The 6,342-nt window shown below is 41.4% G+C and overlaps 1 pseudogene; it reads right to left on the minus strand.

Moving 5' to 3' along the window:
* Positions 1–2,993: 2,993 nt before the first annotated feature.
* Positions 2,994–6,342, minus strand: LOC122107940 (annotated as a pseudogene).

Below are 6,342 nucleotides of genomic sequence, written 5' to 3' on the forward strand. Positions count from 1 at the left end.
TTGAAGAGAGGAGTCTCACAGACTTCCTTGCCTGGGCTGTCTCTGAACTGTGATCTCATCCTCCTGAGTAGCTAGGATGACAGGCATGAGCCACTGGTGCCTGCCTAAGGCAAACATTTTAGCATGGACTTATTTTAGTGTAATGGGGTTAAAGTAGAGAGAAATGGGGAAAGAGAAACATCATCTGGGCAGATTTAAATAGCTCCTCTCGGGTCTCCCAGCCCTTGTAACTAAGCATCTCAAAGTAATGAAGGAGGGAAGTTTAACTGCTTTTTTAAAGTTTACTTCCCATTTTTAACTTGTGAGTCTGGACTTTTTGATATTGTTAAAAATAATACAATATCCTCATCTCTTCGTTCATCTAACCCACCTCAGTTTGACTCACTTCTTAGGGCATAGATTTGGGGACTGGCATGAAAAGAGAAGGCAGAAGCCTGAAGCTTCATATCCATCAGAACCCTGATGTTTTGAGATGATCCCTTCAGAGAAGTCCAAGGGCATCCTCACATTAAAAACCTGTGTTTCCCAAAGTGTGTTCACTGAGACAGCATATTAAAGTGTAGGTTCCTATTGAAACCCCACCCTAAATCTGCCTCATAATTTGCCTGCAGCTGTGAGAGATGATTCACTTGCACAAAGCTCTACTATGCCCTGAAGGCTATTCTCTGGCTTCAAAAGAGCTTGTAAATGTGACCAGTGTGAGGGCAGAGTTAGTGAGTAAACACTCCAGCCAGTCCTGTCTTCAGCCGGGCAAATTTAAAGCATGTTCTTCATGGCTCCTCAGAGTCTCTGCTTGCCCAAACTCTGCTTGCCCACATCAGCAACCTGCTCATTAACACACTTTCCCGCACTCATTTTCTCCATTCCTTGTTTATGCTTCTGAGACAACCACTCCAATAAACTACTTACTTACATATCTTTAGTTTGGGGTATTCTTTGGAGAATCAGATTAAGGATCTTCATCTCAGAAGAAGTAGAGTTTGGGTAAGTAGAAGACTCTGAAGCCAGCTGCCTAGGTGAACATTCTGGATCCACTCTAATAAGTTGATAAATAGCTAACTAGTTATTGCCTGTTCTCAACTCTAGTGTCCTTACCTTTAAAATGTTGAGTAATGATAAATATTCTTTCTCTGCCCTTCACTATGTCTCTTTATTTGGCATATGAGGGAGAGTAGCTGGACTTAACATAGGACTTATAGACTTGGGGCCTTGGGTCTAAAAACCAGTTTCAATAGCAGCTATCTTATAGGGTTTGAAGAAGGATTAAATGACTTTGAGGGAGTGGCAAAGGGGAAAAGATTAGGCAGATGGGGAGAGATCCTGACTCAATGAAGATAATACCCCCTCCTCTTCCTGGAGACCCTGTGAAGCAGAGGCACCCAGTAGCGGAGACATTCTCTCCTCCTCCTGAAGATCCTGGGAAACCAAGATAATCTCTGACAGAAGCAATGCCCCGGACAAGCGGTAGCATCCCACAGGGAACAGATCCTCCCCTCCTGGGGTGAGGTTGGCAGAGACCCAACCAGATGTCAGAACAGCTAAGACTTGCTCAAAAGGAATATAAAAGGGAGACCCCCACAAGTACTACGTAGAGCTACCAATTTCCAGACCTCTTCTCTCTCTCTTGCACCAAGAAGTCTTTTCCGTCTTCCTCCTTCTACTTTTCCTCTTCCTCCTCATCCTCCTCTTTCTTCTCCTCTCCTCCCCTGCCCTTTGCTTAGGAAACTAGTGGGCAAGACCTCCTAGCTGGGAGTACTAGTTGGAGGTTAGTACCAACCCGTAGTTAAAAGGCTTCCCTCAGTTTCCCTGTCACCTTACTCTCACTTTCAAATAAACGTTGCCTCTGTTCCCACTTTTCCTGCATCATCGTTCTTTATTTGGTGGAGAAAAAAAAAAAAGACCTAAGACCCAAGACCCCTGGACAGTATCAAGTTACATGCTTCTAAGAATACCTGACACACAAAATATGCACAAGTGTTTGCTGTAGTTATTACCCGATAATTCCAAATATCTTAGGTTAGTCTCAGAAATGTGCTTTTGAGATAAGCTTTCCAAAGGAATCTCATGCCCAACAGAATTTTTGAATCATTGAACCAGAGACAAGCTTTTTGGCATTCCCAATTCACAGAACATTTCAGGAAACCTATTCCATCCCAGCAGATACGCAGCCCACCATGTTTTGCATGTTTGCCTTTGGAGTATAAAAAGCTGCATCACTGCTCAGAGTACAGGGAAGAAATAATGGCAGGAGAATCTGCCTGTAACACTCACTGGAGGACTGAATCTATCCCCTGGTTTTAGCATTACTCCCCAACAAGCCCTAAAACTCATTGGTTCTTCCAAATCAATGGTTCTCAAAGTGTAGTCAGACTGGCAACATCAGCACTCCTGGGAGTTTTCTTAGCTACCAGATATTAAACTCTGGGATAGGGCCCAGCAGTCTGTGTTTTAACAAATCCTTCAAATGCTTCTCATTTACCCTAACATTTAGGATCTAAAAAGAAAAGTCTAACAGACTTTTCTGCCTAGGCTGGTTTTGAACCACAATCCTCCAAGTCTCACCCTCCTGTGTAGCCATTATTTCAGTCTTTGTCCCTAGAGGAGTTCCCCAGAATTTGTCACTTGTCTTGAGGAGAGTACCAAGTTGTCTGGTGGATGGTCTCCTGAATTTTTGGCTTTCTTTCTTTCTTTTTTTTTTGGTGGAAAAAATATTTGTATAAGTATCTTTACAATAAAAAAGTATGTATAGGGGCTAGGAAGGTGGCTCAGTGGTAGAGCGCTTGCCTTGCATGCCTGAGGCCCTGGGTTCGATTCCTCAGCACCACATAAGCAAAAAGAAAAAAGCCGGAAGTGGCGCTGTGGCTCAAGTGGTAGAGCGCTAGCCTTGAGCTGAAGAGCTGAGGGACAGCACCCAGGCCCAGAGTTTAGGCCCCACGGCCGGACCCAAAAATAAATAAATAAATAAGTATGTATATTTAGATTTAGCCAGCTAGACTCAGTTTAGATGATTCCAATTTTGTTGGCAACATCTAAAGCACCATGAGCAGGAGCCAGCTGAATCTATGCCATCTCTGCATCAGGTCTGATCAGGATATTAACCTTAGCCACATCAGTGTCACAGAGCTTCTTCATAGCCCGTTTGATCTGATGCTTGTTGGCCTTGACATCCACAATGAACACAAGTGTGCTGTTGTCTTCTGTCTTCTTCATGGCTGACTCAGTAGTCAGGGGGATCCTGATGATAGCATAGTGGTCAAGCTTGTTTCTCCTTGGGGCTCTCTTCCGAGGATAGTCGGACTGTCTCGGGTGTCACAGAGTCTTGGGCTGGAAGATGGGGGAAGTATATATCTTCTTCTTTTTGTGGCTGTAGATGCCTTTCAGCACTGCCTTCTTGGCCTTAATTCAAAGCCTTTTTCTTGGCTTTGACTTTAGGAGGGGCAGGAGCTCCCTTCTTCCCCTTTGGCGCCTTTTGATGAAATGCTGGCTATTCTCTTTCACTGGAGAAGTTTGCCTTTTGTCACAAGTGCTTGATAAGCATGTATTTACCACTTCTGCTAGGCATAGTTAGTGTGGGTCTTCGATTCCAGAGCTCAGGAGACTGAGGCTTAAGAATTACCAGTCTGAAACCAACTAAGATACATAGTAAGACCCTGTCAAAAACATTTCCCCATAGGATTTTAAATGTTACTACATCTACACTAATAAACAACCTGGATTTTTCCAATAAAAAGGGGGACTGGTTAATACACTGTATGAAAACAATAATTGATTGTGTAAATTGAGAGCTGAATTCTCATTTTGAGAATAATGTTTTCCATGTAGTACAATCAAAGAAAGTGTTTACGCAGATCTGTCCATGAATTTCATTGTGTGCTGTTGAATAGCTAATATATAATTGCATTTGTCTGTAAAATAATCTATTAATAAAACTGGAGAAAATTAGGTGTAGATTCATTATTTCAGTTAGTGTGGATGCTCAATGAAGTACATTGTTCTTGCAAATGAGGTGAATGCTCATTATCATTCTCAGCAGGCTGGGCAGTACATATCTGTCCTCAATTCTTCCAGTGCTCCTGAATGTTCCAGAAACTCAACTGATTCATTAAAGTGCTTGGAAAACGTTATTGCATAGTTAATCTTTCTTTGTGTTAATTAGTGTTTTTGGTTTAAAAAATGTTTCATAACAAAATGGAATGAAAAATCAATTGCATATTGTCTTTGTAAAGATATCTGCAATGTCTAGTGGCAGTCTTTGGCCTTTGTGAAGAAAAGGTGGTTCCTTGCATCATCATTGGGTTTTACTTCATTTTATTTTTCTTAACCAATACTTGGCTTTGAATTACAGGCCTTGCACTATTGCTTGGCATTTTTGTTCACTGCTAGCTCTCTACCACTTGAATTATACCTTCAACTTCTGGCTTTTTCCTGGTTAACTGGAAATAAGAGTTTCATAGATTTGTCTATCCAGGCTGGCTTTGAACTTCAATTCTGAGAACTAAGCTTCGTGAGTATCTAGAACTATAGATTGAGCCACTGGTACCCTGCCTTTGTTTTGTTTTTGTTTTGGTGTCAGAAACAGAACTTGAATGCAGAGCCTCATGTTATCAGTTTTTTCACCCACAATTAGCTCTCTACTACTTGAGAGCCATTTCTCTTGTTTAGTATGTTTCTGATTAATTGGAGATAGAGTCTCTATAAGACTCTGTATAAGAGAGAGTCTCAGCTTCCTGAGTAAGTAGTATTACAGGCATGAGTCATTAATACTTAGCCATAGTTGTTTTTCAGAATCTTTGCTTTGCCACTACCATTTGGGCAAATGAAAGGTGAAGATACTATGTTCACAGACAAGACAATTAGGGACTACGCTCAAGATTCATTCATAGAAAGCTAGAAAAAAACCTACAGCTGTCTAGGAGATTAAAAAACAACTACACTGCTGGGTACCAGTGACTCATATCTATAAACCTAGCTATTCAGAAGGCTGAGACCTGTGGATTGTGGTTCAAAGTCACTACAGTAGGGAAAGTCCTTAAAATTCTTTTCTTTCTTTCTTTCTTTTTTTTTTTTTTGGTTGGTTGTGGGGCTTGAACCCTGGACCTGGGCACTGTCTCTCAGCTCTTCAGCTCAAGGAGAGTGCTCTACCACTTAAGCCACAGTACCACTTCTAGTTTTCTGATGGTTAATTGGAGATAAGAGTCTTATGGCCTTTCTTGCCCAGGATGGCTTTGAATCACAATCCTCAGATCTCAGCCTCCTACTAGCTAGGATTATAGGCATGAGCCATCGGTGCCTGGCAAAAATTTGAATTCTTTTAAAAATTTTTGTCAGTCATGGGGATTGAAAGCTGGGCCTAGGTGCTGTCCCTGAGCTCTTTAGCTCAAAGCTAGCACTCTACCACTTGAGCCACAGCACTATTCCAAGATTCTTATCTCTGGTTAACCACCAAAAAAGTTTGAAGTAGAGATGTGGCTTAAGTGGTAGAGAGCTTTAGCCTTGAGCAAAAAAAGCTCAGGGAATGGGTCCAGGCCCTGAGTTCAATGCCCAGGACCACCACTAAAAAAAAAAAACAAAACTTAAAAAACTATACTGAAATACTCATCCATTCTTTACTTTAATTTCTTTTATTTATTTTTTATGTGGTACTAAGGAATGCCAGCATGCTACCACTAAGCCACATTCCATCCATCCATTCTTTATACAATGAATTATTCAATCAACAATCATTAATTTAAGCAACATACAAACACCATGCAAGAGATTCTTTATCTATTGAAGTTAACAATTTCATTTAGGTCTGATAAGGAATTAGGAAACTAAGCACTCTAACAAACTATTGTTGGTAAAGTTAATATACCTTTTCATAGGAGGAAAAAAGAAATTTGACTTGAAGTGTGTATATTCTATTATTTAATAAACCCAATTCTCAGTATATGTCTCATGGAAATATACCCTCGTTATTTTCTTTTTTTTTGGGGGGGGGTCTGGTCATGGGGCCTGAACTCTGGGCCTGGGCGCTGTCCCTCAGCTCTTCAGCTCAAGGCTAGTGCTCTACCACTTGAGCCACAGTACCACTTCCGGCTTTTTTCTGTTTGCTTATGTGGTGCTGAGGAATCAAACCCAGGGTCTCATGCATGCAAGGCAAGCGCTCTACCACTGAGCCACCTTCCCAACCCCCCCTCATTATTTTCAAATCCACATGTTTACAAAAAACAAGCACTTGTATCATTTTCAGTCAGCAGTGACCATGTGCAGAGCACATGATCCCAGCTAAGATCAAACAAGGGGATGCTACCTTCCTACCTTAGCTTTCAAATATCCTTTGGGTGGCCAATTTATTGCCAT

The sequence above is a fragment of the Dipodomys spectabilis genome, unplaced genomic scaffold (assembly GCF_019054845.1).
Source record: "Dipodomys spectabilis isolate Male_0828 unplaced genomic scaffold, ASM1905484v1 ptg000054l, whole genome shotgun sequence".
NCBI lineage: Eukaryota > Metazoa > Chordata > Mammalia > Rodentia > Heteromyidae > Dipodomys > Dipodomys spectabilis.